The 16751-nt window shown below is 35.5% G+C and overlaps 1 protein-coding gene across 8 annotated transcripts in view; it reads right to left on the reverse strand.

The window, feature by feature from the left end:
• The window catches only part of Tenm3 (teneurin transmembrane protein 3), a 435030-nt gene that overhangs the window by 301086 nt on the left and 117193 nt on the right, over positions 1–16751 (reverse strand). The gene's annotated exons all lie outside the window — the stretch shown is intronic.

The raw sequence follows: 16751 nt of genomic DNA on the forward strand, positions 1-16751 counted from the left end.
AAACCCTCTGAAGCCAGCAAGAAGTCATCACAATCTCAATGGTTATTCATATTCTTGTGAATTTAAGTCATCTAAGTAAAATATGCATCCCTCCTCCATCCTCCTGTGCCAGCTGAGCTCAGTGGATTGTAGGTCTGAATGAGAAATTTCAGTAGTGGATCCCCATCTGTAAACATTCCTAATATCTGATTGGTAGAAAGTCCCTGACTACAACGCCTTCCTGTTTTCCACTGCATTCCTCTAAAAAAGAATTGCTCACTTCACCATGCCAGTGACAAGATGAGAGCTGTAAAGGCTGTGTGCTATGCTCCATATTCCCATATAAATTCATCTATTGGCAAGACTGGCCCCAAACCAAATTGCAAGCGAGAGATACCATGTGCCTGACACTGTTCTCTAGCTGCTAGCTTCCTTCCCTTACCATCATCCGAAGGTCTTTCCTGTATCTGATTAGGCAAGAGCTGTGCTTATTAGGAAAGTACCTCATGCCACTCTTTGGGAATATAACGTTTTAGACATCATTGTATAGGCTTAACGTTTGGCAACAAAGCTCATGAGATTCCTGTCCTAGATAGCGATTCATTTTCAGAGAGAAATAATTTACATGTTTATGCAAAGGTAGGCATTTTTAAGAAACCATTTTCTGGTATGTATAGATATTTTAATTTTGTTCCTTAATATCACAAGTGAAGGATCACTCAAGCCAAGTAGCAAATAATCTTTTTTGGTCATTGTAAAGTTCACCTCTTCTGCCATTTCTTTCTTTTTTTCTTTTTCATTAAAGGGTCATTTACAATTGGGAGGGGGTGGGGGGAGAGAGATGGGGACAAAAACATGAGAAGGGGAATCAATGTATGAGAAGTAATATACCTACTACCTGCCGAATGTTACTATAACCTTTCTATACATTACCCTGACAATAAAAGACAAAATTAAAAAAAAAAAACATGGGGAATTTCTTAGGCAATGGATCACTTTCACATAGAGTTTATCAGAAAAGATGATTGCAACATACTGGACAATGGTCAATGGTAGGGGCCTGCTCGCAGCTCTCTGGCCACATATGTCCCCGATCTATGAATAGCAATCAGCAACTTTGGTTACTTTCTAGTCTCTAACACTCAATTTTAATTTCCCCTACAATCGAATAGCAAACATTCAAAATTCTATGGCTCTCTGACTAGAATTCTGCATAATGTGAGACTCTTGAGAGAAAAGAAACATAAGTTAGTTTTGGCAGATTAAATATCTTAAAAAGAACAGGAGTATGAATGTGTGAATATTCCCACTAAGAAATGGGGAAGCAAAAACCTGAGGAGAGCTAAGGTTTGTTTTTTTAACTTTCGTTAAGTGTTATATTAACTGTGGTGGCTTAAAAAAATGCCCTTTTCCTCAGAACCTGAGGATCTGACCTTATTCAGAGTAATACTTTTCTGGATGTAATTGGCCAAGCTGAAGTGATTCTGGATTAAAGCTAGATTGTAATTCTGTGGATTATGTGGCTACACATATTGGTGCATTTCTTATAGTAATGGAGTATTGATGACAGTGTAAGTACTCACTAAATATTTATTAAATTGAATGGTGTGCTCTAGCTGTGTGTCAAAACCCAAATCTCATTCTTACAAGTTCTATTCTAAATACATAATCACCTTTCCAAAGTGCTCCATCTCCAAATGTACTCATGCAGGGAGTAGGTTACATGCTATTAAGTTTGGTGGGAGATGCAAACTATCATTCCATAATAGCTCTCCATAAATTAGTATTTCGTTTTGGTAATTTATATAAAACCACTGCAAATGTTTATTTTGCTGCACTACACTTGTCTTAAGAAAGACTTAACTCCTAGACAATCACTTCAACAGACAGCATATTTTACCCTACTCACCTGAGAAGTAATAATCAATATACTCTTTCCCTGACCCACTCCTCAAAAAACCCACAATGACATGACCACATACATTCATTCTGTCTACATAATATGTCCAAAGACTCAAGCCTACTGAATTCAAAATAAGCACCAAAAGAACAAAGACACATAGGCAATGGGGATTTACAAAGCTTCAAACTGAACAAACAAAATTTGAACTATATTAGTAATATTATACACTTTCATACTGTGAAATATTTAAAAGTCAATAAGATTGGAACTAACTACTTCTACAAAACAGAACTAGAATTCTCATACAGAATCTGTCTAAAAATATAAACACATTTCTCTGATATCCTGTTTCTCTGAAGAAAAGTCTATAAGTTTTTATTCTTCAATCTTATAACTACACATCATTCCTTGTATTTAGCATAAATCTAGCTTCTACTATAGTACTTGAGATTTTTTCCTATTTTGGAGAAACTCATTATTGTGAATATAGTCTTGCTAGCTCTTCTCTTTCCAACTAAGATGGAAATATCTCTAAACTGAAAGACAGCTAATATTCTTGATAATTATACATGTTTATAAAAGCATGTCAATTTATCCCTTGATATTTTATAAATCTTAATAGGGCTTCTATTTACATATAATGAATATGTTTTTCAGGAAAAAATTATAACAAGATACATAAGTGATAGTACTTGTATGAAAGCACTCTATCAAGTGAACTATTCTACTGAGATAAAGCAATATACTGGCAACAAATGCAATAAATAATATTCCTTTAAAGTAAAATCCAGATAACAGTAATTGCACCATTGGATAGTCTTTGCAGTGGTTTTACACAATAGTTCTCTTTGCAGGACCTGAAATTCAAAGTATTCTCTCAGAATCAGAGTAATATTGAATGTTTTCCTATGTCTTTAAATTACAAAAAGATAAACTAATCACTTACATTCCTAAAACTATTTTTTTGAGTAAAGAGCTAGAGAAAATAAATCTCAAAAAATTTGTGTTATTATTTCAACAATTAGAATAACTGTAAGTAAATTTTAAGTGGTCTTTTGCCAGTTGGAGAAAAAATAACTCTAGCTCTTTATTTGTGACTTCTTGGGAATCAAAAGATTAATGTAAAGGCTGGACAGCCAGTAAACAAACTTGCCTACTCAGGAAAAAAAAAAAGAGCTCTGGATACAGTTATTCTGAGAGTCAAGGCCTGCTGAAAGATAAAAGCTTAATCCCAAAGAGAAGACAATCTCTGATCTTGGAATTACAGTTAAAAAAAAAAAAAAAAAAAAAAAAAAAAGAGGGCCGGGAGTTTAGCCTAATGGTAGAGTGATTGTCTAGGATGCATGAAGACCTGGGTTTGATTTCTCAGTACCACATACATAGAAAAAGCTGGAAATGGTGCTGTGGCTCAAGTGGTAGAGCTCTATCTAGTCTTGGAGAAAGTCCAGGCCAGGGCTCACCGCCCCCCACGCCCCGCCACACACACATGAGGAACAATTCAATACATTATGTCTGCAAATGAGCTAATGAAACTCAGGGGCTCAGATGAGGGTAAAATAAAAACTAAACAACGAGTCTGCAGTCAGTTACTAGAAGAAATGAATTGAGAAGATATGATCAGAGTTGCAAAGGAGGCCTAAAAAGACTTTAACAGAAATAACCTAGGGGTGGAGGGGAGGGTAACGGGGACCAAGACATGTGAAAGGGTATAAATATATGTGAATTAATGCACCTTCTATCTGGCAAATATCATGTAACCCTTTTATTAATTACAATAAAAAATTTTAAAAAAATTTAGCATGCACATGGGTGGAGAGGGAAATGGGGACCAAGACATGGGAAAAGGTATCAATGTATGTTAAGTAATGCACCTTCTATCAGGTGAATATAATGTAACCCTTCTATTAATTACAATAAAATTATATGAAAAAATTTAGCATGCAATTAAACACCAAAATGATAGTAAATTACAATTTTTTAGTCAATTTTAGCTGTGTCAAACTAAAATGTTAGGGCCGGGAGTTTAGCCTAGTGGTAGAGTGCTTGCCTAACATGCACAAAGACCTGGGGTTCGATTCCTTGGTACCACATACATAGATAAAAGCCGGAAATGGTGCTGAGGCTCAAGTGGTAGAGCTCTAGCCTTGAAAAAGTCCAAGGACAGTGCTCAGGCTCGGAGCTCAAGCCAAGGACTGGCAAAAAACAAACAAACAACAACAACAACAAAAAACCCTCTAACATGTTGTATGATTTTCTTGCTACTGTCAATCATGCAATTCAACAGGTGTTCACTGAGGGTCTATACTGTGTCGGGATGCTCAACAAACACCTAGGGAACAGAATGCCCTGCCTTTGGGAAGAAAACAGCCATACAAAAGCCCACCACTGTTTTCTCTATGTCTTCATCCCTTTTACAATTCATCTAACAGCATCTACCAGGCTCCTTCTCCTAAACACATGCCATTATATGATAGTATTTCATGCCAGATTCCCAGTGGATCCTCAAATACCTTTTATGATTTTTCCCCCCAAATCTTCTATATCCCAGTTCTTACTATTTTTTTTAGGTTTATCTTCCAAAATTTTCTCTCATGAACTTCATGTTCAAAACACATTATTTGATAGATATTTCTTCAACTATACTTCATGCATCCTAACTATTAAACTTGTTTGTGTTTCCATCCCAAATGTCCTCTTTCTATCATTTTTCCATAATCCTACCCCTTGTTCCAGCAGGCTTGAATAGTGTTGTGAAATGACATTTTGAGCATGAGAGAGAGAGATCAAAGTTTTGCCCGAGAAAGAAAATTTACATTTCTGGAATGAAAAATATAAAGCAGAAGAATTAGTGGTGAAATATGATTATGACATGATCATATTAGATTTCCCCAAAGATTTGGTTTGCAGTTCTTGATGACTAAGAATCAAGTATATCTGGGAAGAAAATTAATGTAAAGGACTCAAAATTGTATTGTTAGGAATAGCCAACTTATCAGATAGTAGAGTAAGTTTTCAGGAAATACGGAATAAATTCATTTTTTAAAGTTACGTGGCTTGTCTGCACAGCTATCATTTGAGCCATGTGTCCAAGTAGTATATTTTTTCTGGTTATTTTTGGAAACAGATTCTCAGACTTTTCTGTCCAGCTGGCTTTGAACCATGATCCTCTGGATCTCAGCTTCCTTGGTAGCTAGGATTTTAAGTGTGAGCCTCTGGGACCCAACATGAATTGCTTAGAGCATGCTAAGTATATTTAGGTGAGTAGTACTGTTTTCTAATTTTATCAAAAGGAGAGAAAACATGGCTACATGAATCTAAGAATAATGACTCAAAACTCAGTGACACTGGATTTTAAAAGACCATATTAAAAATCAGATTCCACAGTAACTTCACAGAAGTATTTTAGATCTAAAAATTTGATTTTAGTACTTTAGAGTGGTCAGAGAAGCAGATGATGTGTGACAAAAATAGATGGCTATATTATGCATCTTAAAGAAAACGTTACAGATTGATACTATGACTTTCCTCCCATCTCTCTCTTTTCTTTTCTCCTTCTATTTGTTTACTCTCTACCATTAATTACTGTGTATTTGGTATGTACACTGCTTATGAATACAACTGTTATTTTTGCTGATGGAAGAAGTTAGGCTTATTTCCATGGCTGAAATGTACTTTGGTAAAGGGAATCACTGTGGGATACAAGTATTTCATTGAATTATGGCTGACTAAATCATAACAGGGTAAGTGTAATGACACAATTCTTCCAAATGGAAAACTATAACATAAAGCAATTTTATATAGATTAACAACAGAGAAACAAGGGCTAAGTGTGTAGCCGAGTAGTAGAGTGCTTGCCTAGCATGTTCAATTCCTCGGTACCATATACACAGAAAAGGCTGGAAGTGGTGCTGTGGCTCAAGTGGTAGAGGACTAGCCTTGGGAAAGCTCAAGGACAGTGCCCAGGCCTTAAGTTCAAGCCTCTGGACTGGCCAAAACAAAACAACAACAACAACAACAACAAGAGCAAAAACAAGCAACAACAAAAAAACAGAAATAATTCAAGATATTGTTTAAAATTTAGCTGTATTGATATTTGAGGTGCTCTCTAAGGGAGCTTGGTGAAGAAGACCTGTCGTTTTATCAGAATTTGGCACTAGTTATTTGATTTCAGGTTATTTCCATTTTCATATACTACAGAGATTAATAAAACCTTCCAATAGCCTTCTTTCCAAGTAGTATCTCATTAAAACATACCCCTGGCATTTAGAAGCAGAGTTCCAGAAGGACTTTACAAAATATACACTATGTATTTTTTTTCTTAGTGAAAAAAGTATTAGCAATTTTCTGTCTCCTTTTAAAAGTTTAAATTTTAAAAATTTTACAGATTTAATTCTACTGATACTCTGCTTCAACTGAGATGATAAGAATAGAAGTTAATGCCTAGCCCTTGAGAAACAGTTCTAGTAATGAGTACTAATTAGTACCCAATGTTAATAAATTAATAAGTACCTTAACAGATCAGAAGTTTACACTGATATCTAATTGTGAAAGCAAACAATTCAATTTATAACAGATCTTGTTTCTTCAAATTCTGGGAGCATAAAAGTCTGAACTTCGCTTTTTGTAGGAAATACAATATAAATGAATTTTAAAGACAGTACAAATTATGTAAAATTATTATCATACATTCACAAATCATCATTTAAAAGATGCATCATATTTATTAAATGACTATATATTAAGAGCAATGAAATTCTAAACATAATTGTTCTGCCCATTAAGGACAACAAATCTAGTTCAGGCCTTTTACATAAAAGGAGTCATAACATACTGCTGTTCAAGTCTTAAGAAACGCTAGAATTCACCAGATGATCATTATCGTCTTCAAAGTGGCCAGTGCAGGAATGTCCTTTTTCAAATGATGCAGTCCTTTCTCAGTATAATATTGAAATTTCTCCTTTGAAAAGGCCTCCCAGGCTTTAACATTACATTTGCTGAATAGAATTAACTGTGGTAAATACTCTCTCCTGAGAACGGATGTAATTTTTGAAATAGCCAAATGTTGGTTAGTCAAGCTTGTGAGGAAGGTAAGCAATGAGCCATGCCTACATAACAAGAACTATTTTTGCTTGTGCTTTGCAAACAAACTCAATTTCAAAAGAACAGATCCAAAAACACTTTGGTTAATAGTATTATAATGAACATGGGATAGCAATAATCCATTCATAATGAGGACAGCCCCCTTCATTTCAGAAAATCTATTATAACCAAAGCAAACCTAGTTGGTCCACGGCACAGTGAACATTTCCTTGATGAAAGTGGGGGGGGGTCCTCCTTCCCCAAGGCTCTTCCACAGAACATGTCTTTCCTGCCTATCCTTTAGGCAAGCGAAGCAATGGAAAAGCCAGCAGAAAGACCCATCATCCCCAACCAACTACACCTTTACAAAGAGTGAAAAACAGGATGCTCATGTAAACATATGTGAACCCAGTGGCATAAATGTAAAGATGTGATGTATATATATACATATATGTTATATACATGTATATATACATATATATAGCACAATATATATTTACTCATTTTAAACCATTCTAAGTTTGAAATCTGCATTAATTTATTTGACTTCATATGTGAAAGATCTCAGCAGACCGAAACTATAAAAAGTAAAACCACCAATAGATTAGCCCTGGGAACAAAGTTGTAAATACAAACGTAATTTATCATTTTGCCAGGTTCAATAAATACTGTTTTGATGTGCTAATAGCCTGTAATAGTAAAAACATTAGCCATCAATTAAATAAACAAGCTATTAAATGGGGAATCGACGTGTCAATAAAGGCATAATTTGCTAATTTGCTAATCAATGATGCTAATCATTGTTGGATATTAATCAGGAAGAGGATATTAGTAGACCATGGATGATTATTTATGATTATGTCTCACTGAAAAAAAAAGATGAAAAGCAAAACTGGAGAATAATACAAAACACCTATTCTCTAAACAATACTTGTTGAGATTAAATGATTTTGCCTTGTGCAAATATGGAAATCATTGTAATGTTCAATGGCTACAATGTTTATGGAAGGCTGGACACTGGCATCTTTTGTAGTCTGTTAACAGTAAGAAAAAATTATATATAAAGCAAAGCTGCAACTCAAATAAATCCTAATTTCACAAATACACTGGATGCTGGATTCAATAATGAAGAAAATAAATTTGACAATAGGACAGAACTGAGTTCCTGATACCATTTTGTAATTTACTAGTTCAATAATTATGTAAGTTATTTCATCTCTTTAAGCCTCAGTTTTCCTACCTACACAATAAGGAGTTATGATACAGGCTTCTCAGTCCTGGCTTCTCAGGAGGCTGAGATCTGAGGATTGCCCTCACATAGATAAGTCTTTGAGAAGCTTAGCCACAATTAATCAGCAAACAGCAAGCAGAATTGTGCTTCAAGTGTAATGCACCAGCCTTCAGTGAAAAAGCTAAGGAAGTGGCTAGGCTAGGCTATTATCTCAAGCTGACGCATTGGTACTAACTTAATTCATTAACAAATAAGTAAACCCTGGCTTTGTCTTAAAGAAGCAACTCACTTAACTCTTTTGTGCCCCAGTTTCCCTTCCTATAAAGTGAAAAGTATTAAATTCTATGAGGAACTTAACATAGATAAGAATATTTAGTAAATACTTGATACATATGACCCGCTACTAACCCTGCTTATAAGTCTGAAGTAAATGATTATGAAGATTACAAAACTTCTCTGCAGTTTTGAAAGCCTCTACTTCTACCTTCTTCATAGGACAAGGTAGTAATACTGTTTTACCAAGTTTCTAAGAAAGGTTTTTGTTGTTGTTATTATAGTTTGTTTTTAAGGTTAATAAAGATAGGAGCAGAAAGCAGAAGTATGGAGTGTCTTCTCTGTTCTTTTACCTCTCTTCATCTTTTAGTAGCAAAAGTATTCTTCTCATTTCTCGATTTTCTGGTAAAAAACAAAACAAAATAACAACAACAAAACATGGGAGGTATACTGACTCTTATGCCTGCCCTTTAAAAGAATGTACCTTTCCAATTTTAGTCCCCCAGTGGAACCTTGTTAGATACATTTACCAGATTTTAAAATAATGTATTGGAGCTGGACACCAGGAGGGACACCTGTAGTCCCAGTTATAGAGGGGACTGAGGCTCCAAAGCCTCATTTGTACCCAGCAGTTCAAGGCCAGTCTGGACAATATAACTCCCCCCATATCCCACAGAATAAACAAACCAATCCAAAACCTATACGCTCTGGTAGAGAGTTCTTTAGCATAGTGCCTGGATTCAATCCAATCTCCAGTTCCAAAAAAGTACACAAGATACCTAACTGTACATCCATTGTATCTATCTATCTATCTATCTATCTATCTATCTATCTATCTATCTAATCTATCTATCTATCCATTTATCTATCTTATCTATTGTATATCTATCTGCATATATGTATACATGGACATACATATAATTCCATGAACTTCTAGTAACAATATTTAATTGTGGAAATTAAATACTTAAATACATAATTGGAATTCAACAATCCTCAAAGAATAGCTGACCAGAAATGCAAGAAGATGGAGATATGAAGGCACTAACACTTCCAAGAATCACAACCTAATAAAGTTAGTTTAACACTAAGAAGTGCTACAGTCATAACTTTTCTATTTCTAGTTGCTGGACAAATTACAACAACAATGACTAATTATTTTGGTTGATGATGGTGCAGTGAGAAGTAAATGTTGCATGTATTATGGGAGGGAAATGAAAAACCTATTATAAAATGGTACCTGTACTTGAATCACCTATGTAATTAAAAATGCTTTAAAAAGAACAATAGTGGAGCACCTGTCTAGCAGGTATTTGATTGGATTTCAAACCAAAAATATTAAGAAAGAACATGATATCTTGAACAGGTATGGAATCACACAGGGTAATACTGAGATTATAATTTTGCTACTTAAAACTCTTGTAACCTTGAATTTACTTAATTTAGGCAAGTAACAATTTCTCCATTGATAAATGGGAAAAATCTCTTCTTACATGGATGTTATGAGAAAACGATATGAGATTTATAAGATATTTAGCACAGTTAAGAGCTCAACACAGAGACAAAATAGCAGTAGCTATAGCTGGCACTGACAGTCTGCAGTCACTGCAAGATCTGCTAGGCCAAGTGTTATATTTTAACACAGAATAACCCAGGTTCCTAATGACAACTTTAGTCACCAAGAAATTAAATCCAATTATTTTCATTCAATAAGCATTTAGTAAACATCTTCTATTTTTTTTGTTTGTTTCCAGCATCACGCTGGAATGGAAAGATGAATAAGACACCCTGTGTGACCTGAAAGAACTTGTCCCCTGGTAAAGGAGGGAGAAATGCAAACAAATGGTTATGGTATGATACATGAAGTGTTGAGAGAGAAGTATGTATCAGGTGTTGTAGAAGCACAGAAGGTAAAGGAGCCAACTTTGCCCCAGGCAGTCAGGAAGGACCGCAGAGAAGGCATGCCTGTCATGCAAGTAGACTCTTGAAGGATTTGTTGGATGGTATGAGTAAGAACAGATATGCGAACCACAGACAAGAGCAGATGCTGAATAAGGCACGAATAGAAAGCTATGAGCAGAAAAGAGCAGAGGGGGCTGAGGTAGGATTGGGAAGGAAAAGGAGGCAAGATGGTAATTGTAATGACACTGTGGAATGTAATGACACAGGATAAAGGAGATAGAAGACAGGGCTCCATAATAGAAAGCCAAAGAACAAGCTAAGAAATGGAAGAAAAGAGCCTGTATTTTAAACCTTGGCTGTGAAAACAGAATGGGTGATGGGAGTTTATAACTCATTTTAAAGATATCATAATCCAATGGGTGCTGTGTATTTTTTCAATTAAATAAAAAGGTCCTTAAAGAAATACATCTTTTGAGATAAAAAGGAAATGCAACTCTCTTGAAGGAACTATTTTTGTGGCAATTGAGTTTCTGAAATTTTTAGTATTACATAATTCATAGAAGACTGATAAGGCAATATTTCCTATGAAGCCTGAAATAATACCATAGACATTTTGATAATGAGCCTTTGTTTTTTCATTCTTAATGGTAAGATTTGTATTTGTGTCCATTAATTGTTAACAATAAAAAAGGAAAATTGAGAAAAAGGTAAAAGCATCAGCCTAACTCCAATCAGTAACATCTGACAGGAGAACCAGTCTTATATGTAGTACTTAATTGCTTTAACTGCACTTTGCCAAAAAGGTTAGCTCGCGTCCCCTGCTTAATAGAAATCCTTCCCCTGATTGAACAATATTCATTCAAATATTTAAGCAAAAATTCCATTTTATTAGAGTTGATATAAAATATATCACAAGAAAAATATTGGCCATAAAGTTGAGAAATATAGACTATAAATCTTATGGTTTTGTTTTAACTTCATCAAGGAAGTGAGGACTGGAACAGAGGCAATAGCTCTACTAAACTTGAGTAACTTTCAAGTAAACATACTTAGGCACTTGTTAAAACAAATATTATTCCCACTACTGAAATTGAAGTTGGCAAGTCTTCTCCTCTTAATAGCTTAAAAAATAATTTGAAAAATAGCAGGACAGCAGCTTCTTTGCAAAGACACTAATCATCACCATTAATGACCCTCGAAAGCAAATACAGAATGGTCAGGCAGCCTGATCACTTTAATATTTAATGAAGGACTATTTCCATAGATAGGTATCAACATATAAAATAAAAAATATAGGGAAAATCTATCCCTAAAAAGAAACCAATTTTAATTTTTTCTTCAGCTTCCCAGTGAAGAATGAAAATAGTATATGAAACCAAAAAAAAGAAGGAAATTTGATAAAAATGACTTATGAAAATCGGTCAGTAATAAAAGGAGCAGGGATGGCTGTCATAAAATGGCCAAATGGTTTGTTCTACTTCTACCAAGGTCACTTCCCTGGGAATGGTTCCATAGCATGGTAATGCATTTAACCACTGTCCTAGCTTCTGACTTCGACCTCACAAATCCAAATGGCCCTGTTTAACTACCCTGGCCTTTCAGCATTTCCCTGAACAAAGATAATTAAGGAGATGTACTGCCCCCTACTATCACAGGAATTAAAAGACAAATAAACTTTTAAGAGCACGGCCAGGTGTCTACACCACTAATGCACAACTTTTAAGCAAGGGGTAAAATGAAATAATGTTTAAATAATTATAAGAGGTTAAGAATGTTCAATTTGTTTCCTAAGGTAATTTTTAAAAATTATTTTAAAAAGAAAAGGCACAAAATGTGTCCCAGTGTCCCTTTTACTAGCATCTACGCAGCAGATCCTCTCTTTCTCCTGCATACACACTAACACTCAGCAAATCTGTGAAGACTTGTCATCTTATTTTATTTTTTAAATGTAGCTCAGTATCTAGAACTAAAAATGACCGAAGCTTATATCTTCTACATTACATACTTCTACTTCACATTAGTCATTCTGGTAATAACACATTCTGACTTCTAACTGTACATCACAAGATATGTATATCAAATAAGGTTTGAAATTATGCCACTTAAGATAAAAACTTTTCTTTTTGGTTGTTTGAAATACTAGAAGATGTGTTTTCCAAAATCTAACCTTTATTGAAATGTTATTTGCCTTTAAAATTACTGTTTAATGCTTTCTCCTTCCCAATGAAATTAGTCCACCATTCCTAACATCTATGATATAAATTATTCACCCCAATAGCGAAGAAGTGGATGCATATAACATGATAGAGTAAAAATTAGGAATAGACATTTCAAAACTTAAATAGGATTTGTAATTGAATAGTTAAGTTTGAAACTAAAATTGGCATATCCATTTTCAAGGACTGCTTTCTTTAATATTAAAATATATATCATTTCATGCCAGCTAAAATACATATATAATCCCTAGATATCATACAGCTATTCTATCTGAGGAAAAAAAATATGTCACCTACCTAAAGTGAGAAAATTCAGATGAAAAGACTTTCCATTCTAGACAAAACTACAATAAGTCAAATTTGATTTATATTACATTATCTATTGCTAGGGGAAAGAGCAGGGCCAAATAACCTTATAAATCTAAATAACAGATGAATCTTTAATGTAAACTAATTCTACTAGAATAAAGAATTAAGTATTAGTTTAGCTTTGAAATATTCAGTGTTGCAGTATATGAGATCTCATCACGTAGGATTTTTAATTAATACCTTAAAGTCTATATGCTTCAGACTTGTTCAGAACAATGTGATTTAGCCAGTCTTGCTAGTACTTCTAATCTAAACCTTGGACTCTTCCTGCACCTCTCTCCTAGTCTCTGTACAACAGAAATCCTTCCATTCCTTTCGCTTTGCTGGGAAGTTCACAACTTTCTCTGTGATTGTTGGTTTTGCCAAGAATCAGGTTACTGGAAGATCATACTTGTTTGATATTCACATAGTAGTGTTTTAACTTTTAATTATAACTATTTGGAACTTCTGGCCAACCTCAAAAGGGTACAGTTCACTGTAAGGTCAAAACAAAAAACAAAAATAAACAAAAACTCTGTCCAAAGTTTGTTTATTTACTTGCTGACTACAGCTTATCCAACTATATCCTTCATACTATAGTTTTCATCTAACTACACACAAAGAAAATACCCTATTTCTCAAGAATTATGAAAGTATTCCTATCAATGCTAGCATAGAATAATTACTGCCTAATTTTTAATTTAAGCCACACATAATATACGCATGTATACTTATGTATACGTACAGGAAAAAATTCATTCGTGAACCTGTAATATACTCTATCAGTGTAAAATTTAGACTTTTCCAAAATGGGGGAAAGTCTAAAACATCTCATTTAGATAATAATTTAAATTCATCCTCCTATTTTTAGCATTGATGTCTGGATTGCTAGAAAAAATAGATTGTTAAAAATCTTTTTTTCATCATTGCTTAAAGAGTAAGACACAGGAAACAAAATACACTACAATAATCTAAAGAATTGATAATCTAAAACCCAATCTCTTAATTGCTGATCGCAGCTGAAAATAGATCCTTTTTCTCCACTAACTGAAGGAGTCTTGTTAAACCTTTTGAAATGCACTTTAGAAAATACAAGAATACAGCTTAGAACAGGTTCTTTAATTTGGGTCATTTTCTGTCACTTGCAGTGGTGACGGGTGCTTAGCAACGCTGTTCTGGTGGCCCTTTTAAGGAAATGAATACCTGAAATACAGCATTTTAATCTATCTTATGGCATTAATTATCAAGATCACTGTATTTAGACAGTGTCTCCTTTGCCATGCGCCTACATTATCAAAGACAGGAGTCCCATGATAAATTAAGTATATTATTGCAGATAACAGAAGATTCTGGGCACTCCCTTACCAAGTTAAAAATACACGTATTAATGTAAGAAGGAAAAAAGAGTAAATAGAGAAGCCTTGTTTAGACAAGGATATTACACTGAAAAATCAGTGCTCAGACATCTGTAAGAGTCCACGCTCTATGGCTTTTCTCCCCTAAATGTTTGAGAAGAATCAAGTTCCATTATAGCACAACGTGGCCCTGAACATCGAAGAAACAGAATAACAACACAGCCAAAATTTGGCAAGATTTCAGTTTGGAAAGATTTGTTCAATATTTTAAATATTGACTTTTTCATTAAAAAGAGCTCTTACAAGCGAATACCAAAAATATTTATAATCATGACAAAGCTATTCACCTATTTATTATAATGTGTTCAAATGATTCACTTTGTGGAAGATCAGGAAACAAGGTAAAAGGCACACTACACCAAGTGGTTTCTAAGAATTAAAACTGCCATTTATACTGCCCGGTTTTACTAATAATCAACACAACAGGGTGAGAAAGCAACAATGAAGAACATTCTGAATATTCCTATTTTCTTTTTTTCAGATCTCAACTGTCCTCGTCAAAAAGTGCAACTCTTTCAACTTTCCCCTCCTAACTACATAAATCGTTTCAGATTCCCTGTCCTGAACGAGGGAGGTGATGTGGTGATGCTTTCTCCACCCTTCTGTATCATTCCAGCTAATCAGAGATCCCTGTCTCCCTCTTTGTCTAGAATATATCCTAATTTCAGTCTTTCATAGCCAGTTGTGTGTGTGTGTGTATGTGTTTATTTTAAGCTTTTAACACTGAGCCCCTGAAGATGGGACAGGAACAATTTTCAATCTTAATTTTCAAGGTTAAGTCTGTCAGCATTAACATAAAATCAGCATGTCTTCAAATTAAACATACTTTACATTGGATTTCAAATGTATCATAAGATTGTGTAAATCACAGGACAAAATGGGATCGCAGCAAAATTTCTCAAGTTTTATTATTTTTTTTCTTTTTAAACCTCTGAAAGCACATGGCTTCTGGTGAAGGTTTTGGTGTTTGGTACAGTAAGGCTGCATCTCTATGCCTGAGAATCTGCTGGGGGGGAAAAATCAAAATGTGGGGCACTCATAGTAAATGCTCAGTTCCAATATGTTAGAGAGAGGCTGGGGTAAGTTAGCTGTATTCCTAAAATGCCTTCTCAGAGTATTTTCAATCCCTTCTTAAGAACTACTTTAGCAATTAGCACACAGAGGGCTCTGGATAGCTCTCTGAAACATTTAAAACCAGAGAACAAAAGGTTTATTTTAAAAATGAAAACCTTGGCTTGTACAACTCCAGACGTGAATCTGCTTTCAATTACTGAAAGTATTTCCACTTTAGTGGAAAAGGGGGGGGGATCAAATCTTCAACTACACCCTCTTAAAGAACTGAATTTGATTATATTAGGCTTGCAGAAGACAGAATGACTTTGTGACACAGGGACATATATCTGTATATATCATTTATAAGATAATGTAGACAGACAGAGAACTGCTAGCCTTGGAGAGGGAGGAAATGTGATTTCTCATTCGGAAAGCTGCCCACCCACCTCCACCTTTGGTTTATTTTATTAACACACACACACACACACACACACACACACACAAACACACACACACACGAATGGCTAGACGATAGCTGTGTCTTAATAGATATTGCACGAGTTTTTCCAAGCCATTCCCAAACTCTCTTATCTATGTATTTTTCTTTTCTTCGCACGGGAGTAACGTGCCGGAAACCCAGCTTCAAAGTTCGCATTTCTTTGCAGACTCCGCTCTCTCAAACCCCCTCCTGACACAAAGCCCACAGTTAAGTATTTTGCAGGAGAAAAACTGCTTTTAATTAGCAAGATTATTTCGTGCCTCCCCCCCACCCCACCCCACCATTAAGCAATTAGCATGATGGATTTCAGTTAATGGAACCAGAGGGCTGTTGCATTCAAGCTCAAGGCCGATTTCTAAACATTTCAGACATAAATTATCCAAAAATCATTATCACTCCGATCTGCTCCCAACGAATTCCATTTAAAGACAAAAAAAAATACATCGCAAAAGTCTCAGAATGCAGAGAGGGGAGGAAAAAAGAATAAGAGCGAGAAGGAGAGAGGGGAGAGTGGATGGCTTCCCCTCCTGGGTTGGGATCGCATCGTAGTCATAAAAAGAAATCCATCTAATTAAAAATACCGGGAACAAAAGACTTCCACGCTGCCCGCGGCTACCTGCGCCGAAGAGTGGCGGGGAAAGTTCAAACCTTCCCCTGCTCCAAACCTCCAGAAAAGGCGGCCCCTCACGGGTTAACAGCCCCGGAGAAATCACCTCCTCCCGGGCGCTCGCGTCGCCCCGGCACGGATTCGAACCCGCGCGCGGAGGAGCCTCCTCCCCCTCCGGACACCGCCGGGGAGACACGCGGGGACCCGGCGGCGGCTCGGGCTCGGCTGCGGGCGCCGCGTGCCGGG

The sequence above is a fragment of the Megascapheus bottae genome, chromosome 20 (assembly GCF_031878675.1).
Source record: "Megascapheus bottae isolate mThoBot1 chromosome 20, mThoBot2.hap1, whole genome shotgun sequence".
Classification (NCBI taxonomy): domain Eukaryota; kingdom Metazoa; phylum Chordata; class Mammalia; order Rodentia; family Geomyidae; genus Megascapheus; species Megascapheus bottae.